This window comes from Protopterus annectens, chromosome 7.part0 (genome assembly GCF_019279795.1).
Source record: "Protopterus annectens isolate FY-2018-M chromosome 7.part0, PAN1.0, whole genome shotgun sequence".
Classification (NCBI taxonomy): Eukaryota; Metazoa; Chordata; order Ceratodontiformes; family Protopteridae; genus Protopterus; species Protopterus annectens.
Window position 1 is genome coordinate 1,119,506,691 of NC_056739.1, and position 26,820 is coordinate 1,119,533,510.

The 26,820-nt window shown below is 38.2% G+C and overlaps 1 protein-coding gene across 1 annotated transcript in view; it reads left to right on the plus strand.

Annotated features, from left to right (window-relative positions):
- The window catches only part of SPG11 (SPG11 vesicle trafficking associated, spatacsin), a 2,547,571-nt gene that overhangs the window by 999,991 nt on the left and 1,520,760 nt on the right, over window positions 1-26,820 (plus strand). The window lies entirely within an intron of this gene.

Here is a 26,820-nt window from a genome sequence, read left to right on the forward strand (position 1 = left end):
AGTGTCTCCGATGCCCTAGTCTTTGCTATTGGAACTTCTTTCTTAGCTTCTTTGTTAGCCAACCAGTAGTCCTTCCTTGCCTGGTCAGTCTTTTCTGTCTCCCACTTCTTCCTGCACTCTTTCTTTCTTTTAATGATTTCCTGGACTTCTGTATTCCACCACCAGCTTTCCTTATGTACCTTATCTCCATGCCTGGCTCGGCTACATATTTTTTTTGTAGTCCTAACACATGCTGTTTTTAGGTGCTTCCATTCTTCTTCATCTCCAACTATTTCCTCCTCTTCTTGGGGTGCTAGAGCTCCTCTCAACTTCCAGGTCTTCTCTCCTCTCAACTTCCAGGTCTTCATCCTGGTCTCTCTTGACCTTAGAGGCTTCTCTTACCACTAAGTAGCAAAACACAGCAACAGAGGACGAAATAGCAGCAACACACCAAACAGCCAGTACTTTTCTTCTCCTTTAATGTGAAATGATCTGGTACCGCACAGCCTTCAAGGATCACAATTAATTGCTGCACAATGTCAGCTTTTATAATAAATATTCAAACAATCAATTAATCAATTTTCCAATAAATATCACAAAAAGAAGAAACATTTAAAGTGACCTTGTGAATAATAATAAATATCACGAATAAATACATGTTTTGAAACAATATATTCTTCATAAACTTGTGTACAAATTAAATACAATATTTATAAATTATTTATAGAATTATTTCCAAGTATTGTATAATAGTTAAACTCCATCAAATGCCCATTTCTAAATTTAAACCAAAAGGTTTTAAAGTGTTGAACTTCAGAATCATCCTAGTTTCCAGCTCTAGTAGCTTATTAGAAATGTTTTCACCACTATTAATAAAGGCTTCCTAGAACTCCATATTTTAAGCTGTCAGCTTTCCCTCATGAATTTCCAAAAATGCTTGGCTACAGGGCTAAGTAAATTAAATTTGAACATCTCTCAAATGTTCCAAAATCCTGACTCTGACCATTCTCTTCGTTTGTCCAATATACCAAGTGTTATGACAACTACAGGTTAAAGCATACACTACCCCAATAGATTTGCAATTAAAGTGATGCCTAGGGGTATGGTTGATGTTATTGATAGAATTAATATTAATAACCCTATCACAGAGACTACAAGAACTACATCTAAATGTTCCTACACTAGTGGCCCGGGGAACTTTTTTACTGCAACAGTTGTTATTTAGTATATCCTTTAAATTTTTTCCTTTTTGTAATGTGATATGGAAAAAATTCACCTATACCTTCATCCTCACTGACCAAGTACCAAAATCTTTTAATTAAAGAAACAAATTTTTCAGAAAAAGTTGTGTACTTGGTCACAAAAAATATATCCTCCACATTTCTACCAGAAACATCAGATTTAAACTTTATAGGATGTCTGTCCTTATTCTTCTTCATCACTTTATCCATAACATCTAACAACTGTTTTTTGTCATACCCTCTTTCCATTAGTCTCAGATAGACCTCATTTAATTCATAACCCAACTCACACTCCATGCTAGTATGCTAATGAATCTTTTTATTCCCCAAAAAAAAAAAAAGCTTCAAAATGAGGGGGATGCATACTGGAAGCATGCAAAAACATGTTAACTGACGTGCTCTTTCTGAAAGGTCTGAACTCAACAACATTATTTCTTATGAATAAAGTTAGATCCAAATAATTTATTTCATTTCTATTCATTTCATAAGAAAATGAAAGATTATGTTCATTGTCATTCAGAATTTCAAAAAAGTCAGAAAATTCATGCATATCCCCCTTACAAATGAAGATTAAATCATCAATGAAGCGCTTCTATAAAACTACCTTATGCTTAAAAAATTCAGTGGGATATAAGAATCTCTTTTCAAAGAAATCCATATATACAACAGCATACACAGGAGCAAAAGCTGCCCCCATTGCTGTTCCCTTGATTTGTAAAAAATATTCATTGTTAAACATGAAGTAGTTATGGGTTAAGCAAAATTCTAATAGTGTGATCAAAAAATTGGTCCTAGGACCCTCACCTAATATATTAAAAATAGCCTCGAGTCCCCACCTTTTGTCAATATTCGTGTACAAAGATTTGACGTCCATAGTCACCCAATAATAATCATTATTCCAACTAATCTTGGAAATAACATCAATCAAATCTTGAGTATTACTAATATGGGCACTAACCTTGTTTAAATGGACTTTTAACTGAGAGTCCAAAAAAATATTGACATTCTCCATAAAGGAGCCTATCCCTGAAACTATCGGCCTCCCGGGAGGCTCAACCAAATCTTATTTTAAAATCTTATTTTATAAAATTAAATAATTTTACACCAGTCATTTCAGTTCCAGCTATTACAATCTTCCAGAAGGTGCTTCTTAAAGAAACGGAGGCATTATTCATGGAATTTTGTAGGGAAAAAAAACATTTTAATCTTAACAGAAAGGAATGGCAAGCCTTAAAAAATCTTAAAGGCCTAAAAGATCAATATATTTTCAAGTGTGCTGATAAGGGGGGTAATTGGGTTATTTTAAACAGACCTGATTATTGTAGGATGGTTTATAGACTACTTTCTAATGATGAAGAATATCAAAAACTTGAAGGTGATCCCCTTAAAAGCTTATAATGAAGGAATGTTATTTTTATTGGAAAGGGAAGAACGACTAGGATTTTTTTCACAAAGTGATGTCAAAAAGATGTATGTTAAAGATCCGACCACACCTATATTATATGCTTTACCTAAAGTCCACAAAGATTTGGTTGAGCCTCCCGGGAGGCCGATAGTTTCAGGGATAGGCTCCTTTATGGAGAATGTCAATATTTTTTTGGACTCTCAGTTAAAAGTCCATTTAAACAAGGTTAGTGCCCATATTAGTAATACTCAAGATTTAAAAAACTGCAAAAAGTGCCGACTGCACACAAAAGAGAACACTTGGTAAAACCAGAGACAACTTTATTGCAAGCTGTAAACAAAAGAATCCCAGTGAAGGTAAATGACCACTTCATCAGACAATTAATTAACAAGGGCAAGTGCATTTTATACTTAACTGTTAAAACAATGCGCCAATTATATAAAGGCACATGAATGGATTAATAACAAAAATTGCTTGTTTGAACCACTTAAAAAATGAAAACAAGCAGCATCAATAGAAAAACCATGACATCCTATACTTAACATTCCTATATTACATGGAATAAAATGATGTTAACCTTCTGTGCACCAAAACTTATGTATATTGAAAAACACAGGAAAAAATCTTGAGAATACGCAGCAGTGTATTAAAAATAGCTCCAAGAAGTAGCTAAAAACAGTGATAATGGAAACCTAAAAAAGTACTTGATTTGATTGATGTTATTTCCAAGATTAGTTGGAATAATGATTATTATTGGGTGACTATGGACGTCAAATCTTTGTACACGAATATTGACAAAAGATGGGGACTCGAGGCTATTTTTAATATATTAGGTGAGGGTCCTAGGACCAATTTTTTGATCACACTATTAGAATTTTGCTTAACCCATAACTACTTCATGTTTAACAATGAATATTTTTTTACAAATCAAGGGAACAGCAATGGGGGCAGCTTTTGCTCCTGTGTATGCTGTTGTATATATGGATTTCTTTGAAAAGAGATTCTTATATCCCACTGAATTTTTTAAGCATAAGGTAGTTTTATACAAGCGCTTCATTGATGATTTAATCTTCATTTGTAAGGGGGATATGCATGAATTTTGTGACTTTTTTTGAAATTCTGAACGACAATGAACATAATCTTTCATTTTCTTATGAAATGAATAGAAATGAAATAAATTATTTGGATCTAACTTTATTCATAAGAAATAATGTTGTTGAGTTCAGACCTTTCAGAAAGAGCACGTCAGTTAACATGTTTTTGCATGCTTCCAGTATGCATCCCCCTCATTTGCTGAAAGCTTTACCTTTTGGGGAATTTAAAAGAATTCATTCACATACTAGCATGGAGTGTGAGTTGGGTTATGAATTAAATGAGGTCTATCTGAGACTAATGGAAAGAGGGTATGACAAAAAACAGTTGTTAGATGTTATGGATAAAGTGATGAAGAAGAATAAGGACAGACATCCTATAAAGTTTAAATCTGATGTTTCTGGTCCCTTAAAAAAGGAAAGAAATGTGGAGGATATATTTTTTGTGACCAAGTACACAACTTTTTCTGAAAAATTTGTTTCTTTAATTAAAAGATTTTGGTACTTGGTCAGTGAGGATGAAGGTATAGGTGAATTTTTTCCATATCACATTACATTTTCATTTAAAAAAGGAAAAAATTTAAAGGATATACTAAATAACAACTGTTGCAGTAAAAAAGTTCCCCGGGCCACTAGTGTAGGAACATTTAGATGTAGTTCTTGTAGTCTCTGTGATAGGGTTATTAATATTAATTCTATCAATAACATCAACCATACCCCTAGGCATCACTTTAATTGCAAATCTGTTGGGGTAGTGTATGCTTTAACCTGTAGTTGTCATAACACTTGGTATATTGGACAAACGAAGAGAATGGTCAGAGTCAGGATTTTGGAACATTTGAGAGATGTTAGCCCTGTAGCCAAGCATTTTTTGGAAATTCATGAGGGGAAAGCTGACAGCTTAAAATATGGAGTTCTAGGGAAGCCTTTTATTAATAGTGGTGAAAACATTTCTAATAAGCTACTAGAGCTGGAAACTAGGATGATTCTGAAGTTCAACACTTTAAAACCTTTTGGTTTAAATTTAGAATTGGGCATTTGATGGAGTTTAACTATTATACAATACTTGGAAATAATTCTATAAATAATTTATAAATATTGTATTTAATTTGTACACAAGTTTATGAAGAATATATTGTTTCAAAACATGTATTTATTCATGATATTTATTATTATTCACAAGGTCACTTTAAATGTTTCTTCTTTTTGTGATATTTATTGGAAAATTGATTAATTGATTGTTTGAATATTTATTATAAAAGCTGACATTGTGCAGCAATTAATTGTGATCCTTGAAGAGGTACCAGATCATTTCACATTAAAGGAGAAGAAAAGTACTGGCTGTTTGGTGTGTTGCTGCTTCTCTTACCACTGCTTACAGCTGATTGTTGTAACTATTGGTTTATGCTGTGGACTGACTGTTTCACTGGGGATGACTTTGCAATCATGGATTCTACCCTGGTGCCTTTTCCTTACTAGGATGAAGTCTACCTGAGTTGCATGTCGACTACTCTTGTATGTGAACTTGTGACTGTGTCTCTTTCTGAACCATTTGTTGGCTACTATCAAGCCGTTTACCAGACAGAAGTCTAGAATGGCCTGTCCTTCTGTATTCCTGTTGCCCCAGCCATGTGGACCCAGGCAGTCCTCATAGGCTGTTCTTTCTGTCCCGATATATGCATTCAAGTCACCCATTATCAACACCAATTCATTTGTTTTACTTTATCTAGTAGGTGCTGCAACTGCTGTCTGAATGCACTCTTTTCCTCACTAACACATGCCTGCTGTGAGGCATAGGCTGACATTATGAGTACTGCCCTTTTGTTACACTGGAGTCTGACTGCCATGAGTCTGTCATTAATTCTGATGATATCCCTTGCTGCCTTCTGAAGCCTCTCTCTCACCACAATTCCTACACCATTTCTAGCCTGCCCTCCACCTGAGTAGTAGACTCTGGATCCCAAGCCAAGTGGCTTTGCTGCACTGCCCTTCCATCTCATCTCTTGGATACATAGGATGTCCATCCTCCTCCATGTCATCCACTTCCAAGCTGCGTCCTGCCAGTAAACCTATATTAAGTGTAGCAATTCTCACTTCATGTTTGGCAGGTTACTTGGTTTTACGTCCAGCTTTCGCTCAACAGAGCTATGCCAGGTAATCCAGGCTGGGCAACTAGACACCGGCCAGCCAGTAGCTTATTGACCCAGGGCTGCTGGGCTTTATGGCAGGCACATACTGACCATCAAGGGTACATATACCCCTTCCACCCTTAGCATGAGTCCCTGGTGTAAGTCATAGTAGGCCGGGTCCTCAACCCACTTATCACCGGTAACTACCCATGCCCATTTTTGGCGACATTATTCAACATGACCAAATCACCTAAAGCCATGTTTTACACCATCAAGTGACTAGCCCTACCACTGCACGCAGTCTGTGATCTGTGTTCTCCTGTCTTGAGGATACTGCGCACCACAGTAAATGCCCAAAGCGGTTTGTGTGTACAACTCTTCCCCCTATAGGGCACCATGTAGAGACTGTGCTGCTGCCCGCAGTTCCATTCATTGGTGAGTTTGAGATGGAAACAGTCAGCATGTTTTTCAGACATGGGAGAAACCCCACGGAGACACAGGGAGAATATGCAAACTCCAAACCGGCATTAGTCGGAGGTCAGGATCGAAACTTGTGCATGGGAGGCGAAGACCTTCACCGCTAAGCCAGGAGCCAATGGATGTCATGTTTTGGCTAATTGAAGGTGTGTCTACCTTTTCTGGAGCTCAAAAAAGAGGAGTGATTTTTGTTTGTTTCTAAGTATCTAAATTTATGCCCTTTAGTTTGGAAGCCAAGTTAAATTTTTAAGGGTTTTGTTAGAAAAAAATGCATCAGCTGGAATTTCATGTTATAATGAGGGAAACAGCATTTTTAGAAGGTTTGCTTTGTTTTAGTACTACAGCAAACATAACTGAAGCTAGAGTTTTTAAGTTTTTATATTAGATTACTTACTACTGTGTTTGCTAAAGTTATGGGTTTGACTGAAGTTTTTGCTGCAAGGAAATCTATTGATATGCATATTAATTCAAGTTCTCATTTTATATCAAATGTGAATTTGGTTAAAGATGTAAACCTTCATCCAGTACTAATTTTAGATTTTGGACCATTAGAATGTAATATTGGTCATTTTTGCCCTCTTGTTTAGAGAACAAGTGGTGCTTACCCATTTGTTACTTGGAGACTTGTATAGACTGGTTGAATGAGATGTTGGATAATTGGATTAGGTTGGGATCAGCAATCACTGTTAAATAAGCTAAGATTCCATTAAATAAAAAAAAAATAAAAAAGGAGGGTAAATGCTGCACAACTGAATTATAGTCTAAATGTTAAGATTTTCTCAGGAATAAAAAAATCATTTGGAGCACTTACAAAATAAGAGTTTATAATGGGGAAGTAGATGTACAAGAGGGTATCAAAGAAGTAGTACATCAATTGGAAACTTCCCTAGATAAGAAGTTTGAGTTTCTGCATGAATTACTTAAAGATAGTTATTTTAATAAAGCCCAAAACATTTAGTTGCATTGTTGTAACAGTACTGACAGAGATGTTAATGGAGATGTTATAATGATTATAGAGTCCAAATGGACTGGGAATAATATGAGAGAGACACTGAAGGTAATATGGGGGAATGGATCTGCTATAAGTCACCCCTTAACAAACAGAAGCATTTAATTCATTTAGTAACACAAAATTAACTTTTGGCAGTATTGCAAGGGATAGACATTAAATTAAATCCTGGCTTGTGAACAGTATTTCTGCTGAGGTGTGGAAAATAATATAGGATGTACATTTGTTGAATTTATTTAATACTGTTAAAAACTAAAAAAGTATCCCTCACTTGGAAGCTGTCAGTATTGGTGGTGTTTATTCCTTTGGAAAGTTAAAGCTACTACATCATCTGCCTTAAGTAGACCTAATTTATTTTAAATTGTTACTTTCGATTGCTTATGTCCGCTATGGCCTCTTCATTAGCCTGTATACCTAGGCTAATTGAGAATGAGATGTGTAGATTTATTGGAAGTTGACATACATTTGATAATATCTTAAAGATTGGATTCTTTATGAAAATAGTCCAGGAGGAGGAGACTAGGGAATTGTTGATAGTGAGTTTACTTGTTCAGAATGCTTTTAACAGCATTGAAATGTTGTGTTTAATGCAGGCTGTGTTGGCATTGGGGTTTAATAAAGACTTTCACACTTTATTAGTTGAATGCTTAAATAAAAAAAATGTTATTACTTATATGAGAACCTCCTGTGAAACTGATGTACTGAAATGCTGTAGACAGTCTTACTGTGATTTCTATTATGGATTCTTATGGTGATTTGTTCTCGAGGAAATTGTGTAATTTGTTTGCTTCTTGTTTTACTTCACCTGTTTAGTTGCAAAATAATTTATTTTCTGTACATATATATATATATATATATATATATGTCTACTGGTACATTTTTGATGTTTATGTTCATATAGGTTTGTTTTGTAAAGCTGGGTATTATTTATGTTTTGTTAATCAAGTGCTTTCAGCTAGTTAGTGTTAATTTGCACTATGAACATATGTAGAAAAGCTTCATGTGAATGAAAAGTACTGTATTGCAAAAACCTGAAAGAAAAACTGTGACAGATTTTATTCAAGTAATAAAATACAAATAAACAAATTGAAAGAGTAAATATAATATGGTGTGGATTAAACTATTGTGTACGTTCTGCAGTAGCGAACATTAAGAGTAAAATAAATTGATAAAAGTGAAAAAAGGCAGGTATACCACAATGACAAGCAGTTCTTGTTTTTAAGATTTGTTAGCAGGGTTACTATAAACAAGGAAAAGTTAATAGAGTTTTTTTTTAAGTGGATAAGAAGTAAGAGTACCAGGTAAATGAAAAATGACTGTAAGTAGAATCTCCATTCCTGATATGTCCTCACCAGTTCTATGTTAACATTGTTTTTTGGTAAGTGTATACCAGGTCAGAGTGTTAATCAAAGCAGTACACTTTATTTTTTATCAGAGTACTTTGTGAGTACAACACTGTTGAGTGGAATAAATTATGTTTTGAACATCAGGACAGCATGCCTTTTATTTTCAGTGACATAAACTGTGTGGGGTGTCAGTTGCAGATTTAATTACCATGTAATAAAAAAAACAGTATTTACCTTTAGTTATTTATTTGTGTATTTGTTTATTTTTCAAACTCCTTTATTGAATTATCACTTGTAACACAGGCAAATTTACATTCATATAAACGTAATCAAACTATATTAACATAAACATTATACTTCATTATTTATTGCAGCAAAATTGCCATCATTATAGAACCAAAGAGAAAGATGTGTAAAATCAGTCTTTGCAGTTGTAATTCTCAAGTCAGATGTCTTCTTGTGACGCTAATGTACCACAACGGTTGAGTTGAGTCTTTTGGCTTTTCCTGGTTAGGAGTAGCCACAGCGGAACTCCGGCTAATGATTGGTAGTTGATTTTTACGTGCCGAGTTACCAGCCCTGATGCACAACCTTCAAAGAAGGCATGCCCATTCACGCATGTCTCCACGCAGAAGACGCTCTAGCTGAGAATCGAACAGTATGAACCATTAATCTTAAATCATTTGTAAAATTAACCACATCATCAGAAGTATTCTGTAGCGCCCAATGAATCTTACTTTAGTTTTAAAAAGTGATCAAAACAGGGAAAAATAATGGTGATAATGAAGAACACTGGACTGAAATAGTATCTCTGCTTGATGTTATGGTAGAAGCGCAGTTGTACACGTGTACTTCTGTCATAACATCGTAACGACACTATTTCAGTCCAGTGTTCTCCATTATTGCTGGGCTAACAGGTGCAATACTGTGTAGCTTTGTTGGTTATATTTTATGCATTGAAGCTTTATATTTACAAATCTTGGATAAATTTCCCCCAGCATTTAAAAGTTACATTTACAAAGCTTATCTGCACATGATATTACAGTGTTATTTTTCTGCACATCTGTCCAAGCATACCTCCCAGTTGTTTTTGCTTTGCCTCAAAATGTTGCTCTGTCTCTCCCAATTATTTATCTGGGAGAAAAGGTGGAAGATTATACTTAATGGATAATATCAGTAATTAGTTGTAGACTAATGAAGATCCTCTTACTTTGTCAGCTTTCAAGATAATAGTGTTAACATTTTAAAATGTTTCTTTGATTGATTCTGAAGGTAAGAGGTTGAGTGCTAGGCAATAATGGAGAAAACTGGAGTGAGCGTAACTCACATTCATATTTATAGACTATTTTATTATATTAAATTTATAATTAATTTGTATAATTTATATTATATTTTATTTTATTATTTCCATTATTTGTTACACTCAGTCCAGTATTCTCCATTATTGTCAAAGTAATAACTTTGTTTTTGCTGGGTGGACCCTCCCCCCTTGCAGGCTGATTTGGGGGAAGGTGGATGTCCCTGTATCTCTTTTAAGAAACTAATTCTGAGAATGCAGACCCATCGAGAAAAGGGAAACTATCAAAGTGGTGTACAAAAGTTTTTTTTTTCAGTCAGCGGTTTTATAATGTCATAAAAGCAATAGTTCTGAGTAACAAATTTTTGATAAATTTGTAAACAAAGTTGTTCATTGTGCAGTTCATTAAGGACTGCTTTCATTTTCCCTGTTGTCTGAGTTAGTGGCATACAATTTCTGCAGCTCTGATAACCAAATTCTGATTTTTTTTGGGGGGTGGGGGGTTACATCTCAGGTGGTGTTGGTGTGGCTTGTTCCTCTTACTCCTGGGTGTTATATATACATATGGGGGGCTTGTATTACCTCAGAAATAATAAGAATGTTTGTTTTTCCTCTAAATCAAATTGCTCCTTTTATTTCAAGGTATAGTGACCTCAGAGTTGGTACAGTTTGTAAGCAAGAGTGTAGAGGCTTAGCCCTCTGTAAAAATAGTGTTGTATCATTTTATTTAATTTTAGAGTATGTTTGTATTATAGATAGTGCATATTGTTGAAATTGTATATATTGTAGTGTGCAATTGTAATTACCTTTTCAAAGCCATGTACAGGTATATTTAGATATTTCAGTAAATTAAAAGCAGCTTCTAGAATGTAAAATTTTGTATTTAAAATTCAGTGCTTGGGCCATTGTCTAAAGTGTTAAAACATGAACATTAAAACTTGTTACATCCAAGCAGATCTCTTTGGTTGTCACATGATGTAGCAGCTGGAGCCAACTTGTTGTAACTTAGATATTCAGACTTATTTCAGAGATTAATTTACTATGCAGTGTCTAATTAATGTCAGAAACTAAAAAGCTGAAGACTTTAGGATTTTTTTTAGAGTAATGCTAAAGTCTGTGGTAAGTCATACTGATTTGTTGTTCTATAATACAGTTTATTCACTTTTGGCAACTTTTTATATGAAGTTATGAGGCTCATTTATGAGGACTGCCGTCAACTCCTAGATATCTATTTTGTTCTACAAAACAGTCAAAGCAACTGATTTTATAAGCACTTGTTATTTTAATATGCATATCAAAAGACATTTCCTGCACTTTAAGTTCTAATTCAGTATAAAGCTGTAATGGAGGTCAATCATTTTTACGTAGGGGTTAGAGTGTTGTTCCCAACGTTAAGTATTTTTCTGTTATGTTTTATTAATCTAGAGCTGTTTAACCAAGTCTTTCTCATTAGTAGCAGTCATTGTCTTAAGTCACAGCAGAGTCATCAGCTTATTACACTGTCTGCTTTATCAATATGGCACCATATGTTTACATGTAAGCAGTTGTAGTTATAGGACAGATATCCAGAGAATACCACCATTGTCTGATGTATAGGTAGAGTAGAACTTGACCATCTGACACTTTGCTGCTATTTCGTGAAATAATTTGAGGAGAAGAAAGTCTGAATTGAATTGAAAAATCACTGTGTATAAGCTTGTGAATAAAGAGGGAATGGCCTGCAGGGCCGGCCTTAGCTGATATGGTGCTCTAGGCGAAGTAGTGCTCCGGCATCCCTTAAGCTCCACCCACACCATACTCATGAAACACCCCTACAAGCCATGCTCACAGGCAAGTCACGCCCCAAAAAAGCCACTCCAGTCATTCACTCCAAGAAAGCCAGTCCAGTCATTTCCTTTAATTATTTAAATGCTTAGAAGAAAGGATGTCTTGCAATGTAGTTTAAACTGCAAGTGAAGGTGGAAAGTTCCTTTAATAAACCTGCTTTAATCTGTTTCTCCTTTACACATACTTTACTATAAAAGTCATGTCTTCAGGAAATAGAAGCCCATGTGCCTTGGTTCAAAGGGTTGCTTAGGTTAATCTAAACGTTTTAATTTACTCTGGGGTATGCGAGCAAGCTTACAGCTCAGTGAAAGTAGAATAGCAACCTCTCTCCTCCCTGTGTATAGAAGCTTAAACTAGAATAGCACAAACACAGGTAGCCATTTGCTAAACAATACAATGAAAATAGGCTTCGCATGAACGGTACAATTCTCTGCCACTGAAACTGCATGAAAACCCATATTTATAGAAAATGCATCCGGTCAGTGGAGGATTAAGTTTACATTTGGGCTGTTTTCAAAAGCGACTCCTTACACACATTTTTACAGCCATGCATACATATATTTGTTCTTTGATTTAACTTCCTGATTGCATTAAATTATATTTGTTATGTAATATAGCACCACTTGTTAGAATGTGTTTTAAATTTGTAGTTTTAAACATTCTTTTAACAAGCAAAGAAACAAAATGTATAAACCAATAATGACAAAACTACCCATTTCAGAAAATTTCAACCATAAAAGGCCAGTCAGACTTCTGTCATTGTAATCCACCAATATCACTCAATACAAACAATCGCTGCAGAAGAGAAATCATCTTAACAATTCCACATTAAAGAAATCTGTAACTAATGAAGAGATTGCCACTGGCAAAAAACTTTACATCTCAATGTTTCATCTACAAATTCAGTGCCTGTTGCCCTTGAAGAATTAATTGCATATATTACATTAAAAAATTGGTAAACTGGTAATATTGCAGTAGGAAATGACTAAAACAGACAAGTTCATAGTTGCTAGGCATCTCATACAAAGGAGGACATACTTAGAGTGTAGAACCCTATCCACCCTTAAATTGCACCAAATAATCAGCAGTCAAATGGGCACTGCACTATCAATACTCCATCTACATGGTGTGGGAGCAGAATCCATAGCCTTCTGCATCAAAGACAATTATGCTACTAACACTGCTTTCAAATTCTACAACACAGTGTATCATTTGATAAAACAGTTTTACACTGAAAACTGACAGCAAAATGTAAATACTTCTCATCTTCTCTTTGCTGGTGATTTAAAACTGTATAGCTCATCAGATTAGGAACTGAAAGTACAACTGCAAGTTGTCAAAGCTTTTTCAGATGATATAAGAAGGTCATTTGGTCTTGATAAATGTGCAAAAGCAACCTTTAAAGCAGGAAAACTGCAACACCAGGAAATCAGTTTGAAACAAGAATGTCATATAAAAGAACTTGAGCAAGAGGGAGCATATAAATATTTGGGAATTGAAGGATCAAAAATAAAACATGAACAAATGCATATAAAACTTAATAAGGAATACTTTAGAAGACTTAAATTAACCCTGAAAACAGTGTTGACATCAAGGAACAAAATCCAGGCTATAAACCAATTTGCTCTTTCTGTCCTAATTTACAGTTCTGGAGTGATTGACTGGCCCCAAAACGTGTTGAGTAGATTAGATAGGAAAACAAGAAGGATGTTTCATGCTCACCAAATGATTTATAAAAAATCAGTGCATACCAAGATTATATATTCCCCGTTCCAAAGGAGGGATGGGCCTCCTTGAAATTGATTACATGTACAGATCTGCAATCGGTGGACTCCACACATATTTGCTGACATCACAAGATCCAAAGTGGTGAAAGTTTTGAAACATGAGAAGATAAATCAAAGATATGCTTCTGCTATATTAAGCTGAGACGTTATCGGCGTCAAGCAGGAATGGAAATCAAACCAGAAGTAAATAAAAGTCAGGCAGGAAATTAATGTCCCAAAAAAACGAGAGAGAGAATATATAGTGAAGGACCAGATGAGAAGGCAAAAAATGTAGGAGATGCATAAATATAGTTGCAAGTATTGAAAACTTCTGGAAGACCCTCATGTTGATCAGGAACAAATGCAGAAATGGTTAAGGAGAAGCAAATTCAAACCAAGAGATGAAAGGTTAATACTGGCAGCCCAACATAGTGGGCTGTGTACACATTCGTTTACAAAGTCAATTGAACATGTGGGAGGAACAGAGAAATGTAGGATGTTCATCGTGTTTCACTGTTGCAGTCATGACTGTAGGGTTCTCCCCTGCTGGCAGGCAGCCCTCGGTCGGCCAGAATCCCAAAGTCTGGGTCCGGCGTCGGCTGTTCAACCATGCTCCCTGACGTCAGAGCGCCTGGAGTATAAAGCTGACAGCCGACGCCATCTTCTCCAGTCTTTCTTGCCGTGCGGTGATAGCAGTTCGCAAGTGCCGGTCGGTTGACTCCTGATGAATATTACTAAATACTTCGGTCCGAAGACGACTTCTCCACTCAAAGCTAAGTACCCCGTTGGGGAAACTTTTTTCTTGCTCCACTCCGATGTCAGAAAAAGTTAATAATTGTATTTCATGTGGGAAGCAAATACCTCATAAGGATTTTCATTCTTACTGTATTCCTTGCTTAGGCCCTGACCACAACGTAGCTAGTTGTCGGTTTTGTGCTAGATTCAATCAACGTACTATTAAGCAATGGTATGATTTTGCTTTTCATTACTTCGGTAGGCGCTTTAACTACAAAATGTCGTCGGATACGGTTCCATCTACCGGAGTTCACAAGTGTCGCAAGGATAAAGACAGGCCTCCGCGGTCCAAATCTGATGATAGCGCACATGTGGAGCCAGCTTCAGGTTCGGCCGTCGTCAGTGAGGCGCTTTTGCAGCCCCTGTCATCGACCATTTCAGAACCAACGGCCGAAACGGACTCTCATGAAGAGCCAACCAGGCCTTTAAATATCTCTGTTGCAGGACCTTCGGACAATGCTCCTTCGGATGGGTCCGGAGCCACTGTGCAGGTACCGGCTTCCGAAGGGGTTTTCAGGCCTACTCAGCTTCAAGTAAAGACAAAGACAAAGGCAAAGACTCCTTCTAAATCAAAGACTTCAATTCAGGTTTCTTCTGAACCGGCTCCCAAGTCACAGAAACAGTTGCTCAAGATGGCGGAGGATTTACTTACAATGATTAGGGGTTCTCATCCCCCTCCAGACAAAAGGCCAAGGCAGGATGTTTACTATGATTCCTCTGATCAGGCTTCTGTTTCCTCAGTTTCTTCTTCTGATCAGGAATATTCTTTCCCTCCTTATGAGGATTCTGATGCGGAAGATTCCATTCCTTCAGCTTCTCCTCCTGAGGATTTTTCTTTTGGGGAAACTCTGCATGAAATGAGGGAACATTTCCACTGGGAGGGACAGGAGTATTTGGAATCCAAGAAAAGACTGTGGGATTTTCTTCTTCTTCCCCAACATAGACCCCTGGCTATTCCTCCTGTGTTGGATATTGTGGATGATGCCTTTTCGGAGGCTAACTTATCCCCTGATTCTTTTCCTCCTGCTCCTGTTAAGCCTGATAGATACTACAGGGTTCCTGATTCCCATCAGTTTTTATTCAAGAATCCTACTGCTGACCCTGAAACCATTTCTCAGGGTCCTAAGGGTGTTAAGGCCGCTACTGCTAAAAATCCCATTCCTACTGAACATAATTCTCGAGCCTTGGAAAGATGGGGAAAAAAGGTGTACACTTCTGCTAATTTGTCCATTAGGGCTTTAAACTGTCAGTTTCATATGCTTAAATATCAGCAATTTCTCTTGTCTGTCTTAAAACAAAAATTTACTTCCATTTCTGCCTGTGCAGATGATAAGGAATTACATGACTTACTGCATGCCACTGAACAGGTTGGAAAGCATGTTTTACACTGTGGATTTGATGCCTTGGAGGCTTCTTGTAGGGCTGCGGCCTCTGGCACAGTCATTAGAAGACATGCATGGCTAAAGGAACAAAATTTACCTGAACAAGTCAAAGCTAAATTATTGGATGCTCCTGTTCAGCATAATGTTTTGTTTGGATCTAAAGCTGAAGAGATGATTAAAAAGATGGAGGATAAGGCAAAATCCATGCAAACAGTTAAGGATTTCTTACAAGTACAGCCTCCTAGATTTAGCAGAAATTGGCCATCAAAAAATTGGTCTTTTCCCTCTTCAGACAGGCCTCAGAGGGGTAGATATAGACGCTCCAGAGGGAGGCCTCAGTCACAAGCTGCTTATAGACCAAGACAGTGGACAGCTTCTACCCCAAGGGGAGGAGAGGATAGGCCACAGTCTCAAAGGAAACAAACTCAATGACTCCCTCTGTTGGGCTGCAGGAACGTCTTGCCTGGAAGCCCCTCTCGGAGGAAAACTCTCTCTTTTTTATCAAAATTGGACTCAAATAACCCAGGACAAATGGGTTTTGGATGTGATTTTGAGAGGCTACAGATTCCATTTTCATACCTTGCCAAGGCCAAGCGGACGGCCAGACCTTCCAAAACATCAATGGACGGAGGCTTTAAACCAGGTGGAAGCTCTTTTGGCTATGAATGCCATAGAACTGGTTCCTCTTTCAGAGATGGGAAAAGGGTTTTACTCAAGGCTCTTTCTAGTCCCAAGGAAGCAAAATTCATGGAGACCCATTCTGGATCTGTCGGTCTTGAATACTTTTCTAGAGATTCCAAAATTCAAGATGCTTACTCTACAGCAGTTACTTCCAATGCTGTCCAAGGATGCATGGATGGTGACTTTGGATTTGAAGGAGGCATATTTACACATTCCCATCAGGCAGGATCGCAGAAAATACCTCAGGTTCAAGGCCGGATCGAGGCACTTTCAATTATCTGCGCTGCCCTTTGGATTGTCTAGTGCACCCAGGGTCTTCACCAAATGCCTGTCTCCAGTAGTAGCTTACTGCAGACTCAAGGGAATTCAAATTTACCCTTATCTGGACGATTGTCTAATTCAGGCAGACAGCAAGGATGTCTTACTCCAGCATCTAGAATTTGTACAAAATCTTCTCAAATTCCTGGGATTCTCTGTAAACATAAAAAAGTCAAATTTGACACCATCACAACAGATAACTTTTCTGGGTGCTCTTTTAAACACTACAACCCAGATGGCATTTCTGACATCCGAAAAACAATTACAGCTGGCATCAACTTTCAAAGCCTTGGCAACTCTAACCCATCTATCTGCAAGGAAATTCCTGCAGGCTTTGGGTTACATGGCCTCCTGCATCCTTCTCGTACCATATGCAAGACTACACATGAGGAAAATACAGTGGTAGCTAAAAAGTGTATGGTCTCAGCATTGCCACAGTTTGGACATACTGATTCCCGTCCTTCCTTGCCTTCAAAAGGAATTTCTTTGGTGGTCCAGGGCTTGTGCTCTAAACAAAGGGAAGCCCTTCCGTCTACCTCCTGCCTCTCAGATTCTAACCACGGACGCCTCGGACTATGCTTGGGGAGCCCATTTTCAGGGCAATTGTCTGCAGGGACTTTGGACAAAGGATCAGAAGCACCTGCATATCAACTTAAAGGAAATGTTAGCCATTCAGAAAGCTCTATTGGCCTTCAGGAATCTCATACAACCAGGACAACTACTAATATGGACAGACAACACCACAGTTATGTGGTACATAAACAAGCAAGGGGGAATCTCATTCCTACCCCCTTTGCAGACTAGCCATGGATTTATAGAACACAGCTCTAGCATGCAATCTGGATCTTCAAGCTCAGTTTCTACCAGGGAAACAAAACTTACTGGCAGACAGTTTGAGCAGAAACCCTTCGGATCCACACGAGTGGATGCTGGACACCAAAATATTCAGGATGATAGCAGCAGTATGGGGATGTCCTCACATAGATCTTTTTGAATCCCATCTAAATCATCAGCTACAGAATTTTTGCACGAGGACTTTCCACAGAGAAGCTTGGAAAGTGGATGCCCTGTCATTCAGTTGGAGGAACCTCTCGGGATATGCCTTTCTGCCTCTACCCCTTCTTCCACGGGTTTTATTGAAGATAAAACAGGACAAACCGAAGATGATAATCTTGTTGGCTCCGAATTGGCCTCGGCAGGTTTGGTATCCAACTCTAAAAAACCTATGCCTGGAGCCCCCTTGGAATTTACCTCAGTCTCCGAACCTTCTGTCCCAGCATCAGGGCCAGGTTCTACACTCTCATGTCAGAACTCTCAGCCTGGTGGCCTGGTTAATCCAGGGCCTTTGATTTCTTCTTTCCTACCCAAGCAGGTTATGGATGTCATTTTAGAAGCCAGACGTCCTAGCACTAGGAAATCTTATGCAGCAAAATGGAAAAGATTTTGTTCTTGGAGTTGGATGCAGGCTCAGGATTCTGATCCTCTTCTTCCTAACATTACTTTAATTTTACTTTATTTGACAGATCTTTTACATAAGGGTCTCTCTTTCTCTTCCATTAAGATCCATGCTTCTGCTATTTCTGATCATTGTAATACAGACCCTCCCATCTTTTCCCACCAGCTCATGAGACAGTTCCTCAGAGGAGCTAAGAACTTAAGACCTCCTAGATCTCCTCCTATTCCTGCTTGGGATCTCAATTTTGTTTTGGAAAAACTAACTTTGCCTCCTTTTGAGCCTGCTGCTTCTTCTGACATCAAGTTTTTATCTTGGAAGACAGCTATCCTGTTGGCACTAACCTCTGCCAGGAGAGTTTCAGAGTTACAAGCTCTTATGGCGGTGGAACCTGATATTATTTTTCATCAAGACAGAGTATCTCTGAGGACAAATCCTACTTTCATGCCTAAGGTGGTTTCCAAAGTGGCTTTAAATCAAACTATCCACTTGCCAACCTTTTTCCCCTCTCCTCAAAATAAGGGGGAAAGGATCCTTCACTCCTTGGATGTACACAGACAATTACGTTTTTACCTAAACAGAACCAAGGACATCAGGAAATCAGATCAATTGTTTGTTTCTTATGCTTCAAGTTCCCAAGGTAAAGCCATTTCAAAACAGACTATTTCTAAATGGATTGCTCATGGAATCAGATTTTGTTATTCTCACCATGGAAAGCAAATCCCAGGGAGTATACGGACTCATTCCACCAGAGCTGCTGCCACTTCTGCGGCCTTCCTCAGGGGAGTTCCTACCAAGGACATTTTGGAAGCTGCAACTTGGAGTTCAGTGCATACTTTTTCTAAGCACTACAATCTACCTCTCTACTCTAAGTCTAGGGCAGGCTTTGCCTCTGCAGTCTTGCAGGGCCTTTTAGCTGCCCCTACCTCTTTATGACCACCTCCCTTTCTTTCAGCTTTGGGATTCTACCCTACAGTCATGACTGCAACAGTGAAACACGATGACCATAGTACAGTTGTATACACCTAGCATAAAAGTAGATGTTCGAGTGTCTTCACTGATGCATTGTGTGTTTCCCTCCCTCCTGTCCCCTCTTATTTTCACCATTCTTTTGAGGTGTATTTGCAAAGGTTATGGGACCTTTTTCATTTTGAGACTCCTGACATCTGGGGCAAGAAAAACTGGAGAAGATGGCGTCGGCTGTCAGCTTTATACTCCAGGCGCTCTGACTTCAGGGAGCATGGTTGAACAGCTGACGCCGGACCCAGACTTTGGGATTCTGGCCAACCGATGGCTGCCTGCCGGCAGGGGAGAACCCTACAGTCATGACTGCAAGAGTGAAGATACTCGAACATCTACATTTATGGTAGGTGTACACAACTGTACTTTTTGTAAAACCAAATTGGAAAGTCACACACCTCATTGCTGGTTGTGACACACTAATGGCAGAAGGACTGTATACTGAACAGCATAATAATGTGGCAAGACTGTTGCACTGGGGATTGTACAGACATTATGATACAGAGGTGGCTGAAAAATGATGGAAACATGAGCCACAAGGCATCATAGAAAATTCTGAAGTTTGCATCACATGGGATCACCTATTACCAATATTTCAAAAGACAGATGCTAGAAAACTGGATATAATGGTCCATGAAAAAAAGACAACAGTAGCATTGATCATTGAAAATCACTACACCCACTGACTACAGTGCCTTGTGTAACATAGACACAAAGTCATAAAATATCAGGATCTGCAGGCAGAAACGAGAGCAATGTGGAAGAAAGATACCAAGACAGTTCCAATAGTAGTAGGAACAACAAGTCTTATAAAAAAGAACCTAAACCTACAATCGTATTCAGATATGTTACCAATATATGTAACCCAGTACATACTGCAGGAGGAGTCATTACTGGACACATTGCTGGTGCTGCTAAGAGCACTTTTGGCTGACAAAGATTGAAACCATACTAATTTCATGAACTTTAATCGTACTTTGACTTAGGAATGGGGTCCATTCCTGTCATGGTATTAGAAACCCAAAAGATTTGGAGAAATTAAAAAATTGCAGTATTCTTAATTTAAAGATTTGGAGAAATTAAAAAAAATCCAGTAGTCTTAATTTTTGGGATATCCTGCAGAGGACAGCCATAAGTTTGACCAGTGTACCAAAGCCTTTACACCTTCTGGGCACTGTACATCAATCTATGTTCTACATGCAAACTGCAAAGTAAGTATATGACATACGAGTACCTAATCTTCACAACTGAAGTGTTCCAGAAGAAAGCAATAACATTTACAACCAGGAAGGGAAAAAGGAAAAAAATTAAGTAAGACTCCCCAGTCAGAAGGAAAGCAACAGAAGATATCAGTGGGGTAGGAAGGAGGGACAGAACACTACCTACAGAGACGCCAGAGGCTAATACCAAAGCTCAGTGGGTGCATGGCAGAGAAACTAATCCTAGCTAAGCCAACAGTATTGTACAATGCACACATACAAAGTAAACAATAATGCAAGTAATTTGAAGGATTTTAAATTCATCTGTGTCTCTGGAATCAACTGCTTCCCTGGTTTTCCTTCAAGACTCTTAATCCTCGTATGTCCACTCTGGTTTCCCTATTCTGTTTTACTTTCACCCCAATGTCATTTCCCTTCCCCATTACTCCTAGTATGTCAACCGATATTATTAATTATTTGTATTAAAGTGTATTTTCTAAACCATAAAATAATTATTAGTGGTATTTACTCAATTACTGCTGTACCACAAAAATACTACTCTACAACTGACAAAAATCATCTTTAATACAAAATTAGTCACTTGAAAACCACGTAAAACGGTCTTCTTTTTCATGTATTTTTCCATTTATCAAGACTTAGCTAGGTCTATCATACCATATTTACCTGCTTTAAGTAGCAGGACTCCATCTACTTTAACAATATCCGTTGTCCCCCAAAGTAAAATATAAAAATAAAAAAAACATATGTAGGTCTACATTCCAAATGGTGTTCTGTGTGTGTGTGTGTGTGTGTGTGTGTGTGTGTGTGTGTGTGTGTGTAGATATATATTTATATATATATATATATATATATATATTTATATATATACACAAACACACACACACACACACACACACTACTCTTCAAACCTAGATGTTAACAGCACACAAACACTTGAAAGCTAGCAATACACTAGTAGATAATCTACATGCACAATTTGGCTGCTTTTTTGCCTAAACATCACTTCAAAAGTTAAAATAAATAGAAGTAAAGGAACCAAAACTGTAAATGATACAGGACCCCATTCCCAAACCCTACAATAACAAAAAGCTGCTTCTTTCTTTAACTTGTGGCATCCAATATTAAATGAGCACTTAACATGGCTTCTTAAATACGTTTAAGGGAACATGAACTATAAATCTACAACAAATGTAAAATCACTGTAAAATCAAACAGTATGCCAAGGCACCAGAATTTTAAATGTAAGGCAGCAAATCTAAACTATGTAAGATCTAAAAGAAAATTCAAAATCAATAAGCTTAACATATGTTTACGGATCATAGCCAGCTTATTTTGTGTTCGGGACATGGATGGGATTCAGGAATTACATACACACACACTAACCTTTCTCAACTGAACAGCCACACGCACCCACAGAAATTCGGTCTTTATTGATCTGCCAACTTCATATTTCATGTACGAGTGTGGAATGTATTTACACCCGCTTTGGCGTGTGGACCTGCATCACACGCATGGTCCTCCTTAAAGGAGAAGATGCTTGCACTGTGGCGTGAAGAAGGGTTTTCTTTTTTTAATTGTTGAAGCTGGCCGATCTGCAGCTGTGAAACCCCCGCCAACCCCTCACCCTATGGTTCTGGCAACCTTAATGGGCAGGATTACAGAAGTGGGAGGAGGGCACAAATGCAACAGTACAGTTGGGACGGACTCAGAGACAAGGCGCCAAGAGGAGCGCAAACTTTATCTTATGGATTAAGAAAAATAAATAAATAAAAGAGCGCCCTTTACAAGGCCAGCCTGTACGGCACGCTAGGCGGTCGCCTAGTTCGCCTATGCCTAAGGCCGGCCATGATGGCTTGCAATATCAAAGGCTTTAGGATAGTCAGGAAAGTGCAACACCAGTGTATTTTTATCAGTTTGTATCCCAAAACACTGTCTTTAAAACTTTGTGTAGCAGTCCACTGCACACTTTGGACAAAGAGCATGCCTACAGTGAAATAAATGTAATTAATCAATAGTTTGATGGATTTATTCTTATATGTGTGTGATAATAAAGGCTTTATTTTTTGTTATCATTCACTGAGCCTGTGACCAAATAGAAATGTGTTTTTAATTTACATTGGCTGCACACAAACTAAAGAAAAAATGAAAAAGAAAGAACAAAACTCTCATTGTTTATCCAGTTGATACTTCTTCCAGGGATATGGCCAGTCATATGGTTTTGAAGAGGTTTGCCTGACTGTGCTCTCAGAATTTCCCAGATAATATGAAAAATGAGATTTTAAATTGTCCTTTGGATAGAGATTTAGTTTTTAGCTTCGCTGCTGTAGAGCTCATCAAATAGTGTGATGAAAGGGTACAGGATACAGGGAGTGTCTATAATACTTAATTTTCAGCAATCATTTTCCAAAGTTTCTAAGGGATTCTTCATCAAGAAATGGTAAGGGGTAACAAAAAGAATTCCGGACCCCCCTCCCCAAAGCCAAGGATAGTCCAAGAAGTCTAAATGAGGATTTGAGGGACCTTGACCTCACCCCCACTCCGACAGTCCCTTTTCAGAAAGGCCAAATCTTCATTTTTCTCTTTGGCAACAGATAGTTTCAGACAAATCGGTTCTGAAGATAATTTATCAAGGCTACAGATGGCAGTGGGAGGAAATCCTCCTTTTTAGGGGGTGTAAGGCCTCGTCCACTAGACCATACACTCTTATTTCCCCTGTCCTTCCAACACATGCTGTCCTAGGGAGTGATAGAACCAGTTCTTCTTTTTCATGCTGGGAAAAGTTTTTACTCAAGGATGTTTTTAGTGCCAAAGAAAGAAATGCATGGAGACTAGTTGTGGATCTTTTTTCCCTAAGCCTGTTTATCATAGTGCCCAAGTTCAACATGATGTCACTTCACAACCTGTTACTTATTCCTTATTCAAGTTTTATGGTAACACCAGATTTAAAAGATGCTTATCATGACATATCTATTCATTGAGACTTCAGGTGTGTCTTAAGGTTTTGTGTGTCTTGATCAAATTATCAATTCTGTCCCATACCCTTTGGACTGTACACTACACCAGGAGTGTTTATAAAGTGTCTGTCTCCACTTATAGCTAATTGCAGGCTGCAGGGTATTGACATTTACCATATTCCGTTATTGCTCATCTTTCTTGAGAATTTAAAAAAGACACTGCAATCTCTCACTTGGGTGAAAGATCTCTTACACAAGCTGGATTCCAGGAGGACATTCAAAAGTCTTTTTTAAATCCTTCACACGGAATTATTTTCCTGGGGTGTTAGCTAGACGGGTCTATATTGGAACATCGAATATTTAACAGTTTGAATCACTAAAGGTCGGCTCTTAGTGAACGAACTGTTAAAACATCAAATGTTCCGAAAAAAAATAAAAACAACAACAAAAAAAAAACTAAGTGGTGTAGGCAGGGGTGCAAGCCCCCCTGCACCCCCCATGTTGGGGGGGGGGTGCGCCCCCCACAGCCCCCGCTACTTAAATATACCAACTCCGAGACCGCACTACATTGAAGTAAATGTAAATCTCCCATTATGGAGATTTCCGTTTACCTCTTTGATGTTCTGTGGTTTCGCTATTCTCGTGTCGACAGTGTCAGATTTGACATTGTCGGCTTTTGAGGATTCAATATAGACCCCAGCTAGACACCTTAGTTCAAAGAGTTTTTCCTCCACAGGAGAAAATAGGTCTGTTTCTAATGCTTTCTGCCCATACTTCGGTCACTGCAAGGGAATACCACAGAATTTTGGGTCTCATGACATCTGTGATTCTAAGACTCCACATGATAAAGATACAGTGATATCTGAATTCTCTCTGGTTTCAGCATCAACATCCTTTGTCTTTTCAAATTTCAGTGCTAGGGTTTGTCATAAGAGAAATCATTTGGTGGAGACCTCAAATTTCCATAAACCCAGGTCTGCCTTTCTCTAGCCCTGCTTCAAAGCAGTTAGTCGTCATAGATACCTCAAATTTTGCTTGGAGAGCAGTTTTAGGAGGGATACAATTGCAAAGTGTAAGGGACACCAAGAGCATAAATATAAAAGAAGTGCTTGCCCTGATCAAGGCACTAGACTCTCTAAATTTACTTTTGGCCCTTGGAACTTTTCAAGTTGTTATAGACATTACCAAAGTCATGTGGCACATCAACAAGCAAGGGGGAGCCAGGTCATGCCTCCTTTACAGACTAGCCATCTTAGCTTGGGATATAGCTTCACAGCACAGTCTTACTCTACAGGTATTGTGCATTCCATCAGAGCAAGATTTTGTTGCTGACAAGCTGAGCAGGACAAGGGCAGACCCTCATGAATCATGATCAGGAGATCTTCCGAGATTTGATTCATCTGTGGGGAGTTCCTCAAGTATCAAGTAGACCTATTTGCCTCCTCTCTGAACAATCATCTGGCAAGATTCTGCTCCAGAACTCCATGCAAGAAGGCCTGGAAGATGGATGCCTTTTCCTTTCCTTGGACAGGAACGTTCCTGTATGCTTTTCTACCCTTTCTACTGATATCCAGGGTACTTCTGAAGATTCAGAAGAAATCATTCAGGATCATTGTGGTGACTCGCTTCTGGCCCAGGCAACAGTGGTTCTCCCTTTTGGAAATGGCCAGGGGCAATTACAACAAGCTTCTCATAGAATGGATCTACTCATTCAAGAGAATGGGTGTTTGATACACCCCATTTCCAGTCAACTTCAACGGACTGCCTGAATGATAAGGTCTTAATTCCCTTTAGGCGCTTGTGTACTGGGAGAGTGTAGCAGGTACTAATGAAGGCAAGAAAGCCTGCTACTAGAAAATCATATTTTTATGAATGGAAAAGATTTTCTGGTTGATGGCAACAACATAGCAAGAACCCATTCAAGTTTAATTGTTCTATGGTTTTACAATATTTGTGTGAGTTACTTTATTGTGGCATTTCTTACTACTCCATGAAGGTATATTTATCGGCCATTTCAGCATGTCTGCCCATGGATCCTCCTCTTTCAATGCATTCTCATGTCAAAATGTTTTTCAAAGGGGTTTTGCATAAGAGGCCTCCAAAAATACTAGTGGCCCCTCCTTGGGATATTAATTTTGTGTTAGAGAAGCTAACACTTGCGACATTTGAAACGGCTAATCTGACTGATTTTTTGAGGCTCTTAACATGGAAAAATGTTTTAGCGATTGCTCTGACATTTACAAGAAGAGTATCTGAGTTGCAAGTTGTTATGGTGAGTCAACCGTATCTCCACATTTTCTTTCCTAAACCTAAATGTGGGTGAGAAAGAATACTCCATACCTTGAATGTCTACAGACAACTCTGGTACTATATTAACAGAACTAGCTCTTTCAGATCTTTGGATCATTTGTTCATTTCTTGTGAAGGTAAGAACCTATGTCAAAACAGACTGCTTCCAGATAATTGTCTCAAGCTATTACATTTTGTTATAATTACCACAACAAAACTCTTCCAGGCATAGTCAAGACCCACCCTACCAGGGCCTTGGCTTCATCTATGGCTTTTTTGGATGGGGTTGGATTCAAGAAGTATTCTAGAAGCAACAACTTGGTCCTCTATGCATACATTTACTAGGTATTCCAAGCTTAATTCCTTCTCTCTAAGTCTTAATCAGGCTTTATTAGGACCATTCTCCTGAGGCTTCTGAATCCTTCCACCTTGCAAATGTAGTAAGCTATGTTAATGTACCTTTATAGGTATGGTTACTGCATCACTGTTCAGTATGAGGAACATAATGAAGTTATATAAGTAAACTTAGCATAACAGTAGATGTTTGAATGATCAGTGCTGCAATAACCTCCCCCCCCTGTTTTTTTGGTGTATTGTTTTTGCCAGAGTGTGAATACTTATTTTTTGTTGTTGCTAGCATTGTTCTTTAAGGGTCAGCCTCCCTCTTTCTGTTGGCATGAAAGCTCTGAAGGGCTTGTTACCCAAACCTGTCTTTTTTTTAGTCAGCTCAGTTCAAAATGATTGATAGTTTGGGCATGTGGAAGGTGTCTTGAAACTTTGGAAGCTGGCTGATTGTTGTATCTTTGGCAGGATATAACCCATATAGCTAAGGCTACTGCAGCAGTTATCATTCAAACATCTACTGTTATGGCACTTTTACTTACACAGCTGTACTTTGTTTGACTGAGTAACAGTGGCAGTAGACAATAAATGGGCTGTAGATATGGCCAGATTTGACTTTTATCAAACATTTATCATGTCACATTATAAAAGGTTAGTAGACTGATGGGCATTCTTGCAATGAGACTTAAGGTGGTAGCATGAGTAGAACAATGGCTAGACAGAAGTACCCAGAGGGTAATGGTATGTTTAGTCTACTCATCTCATGTGCACGGGGCATGCATGCCATTCTGTAGCTGAC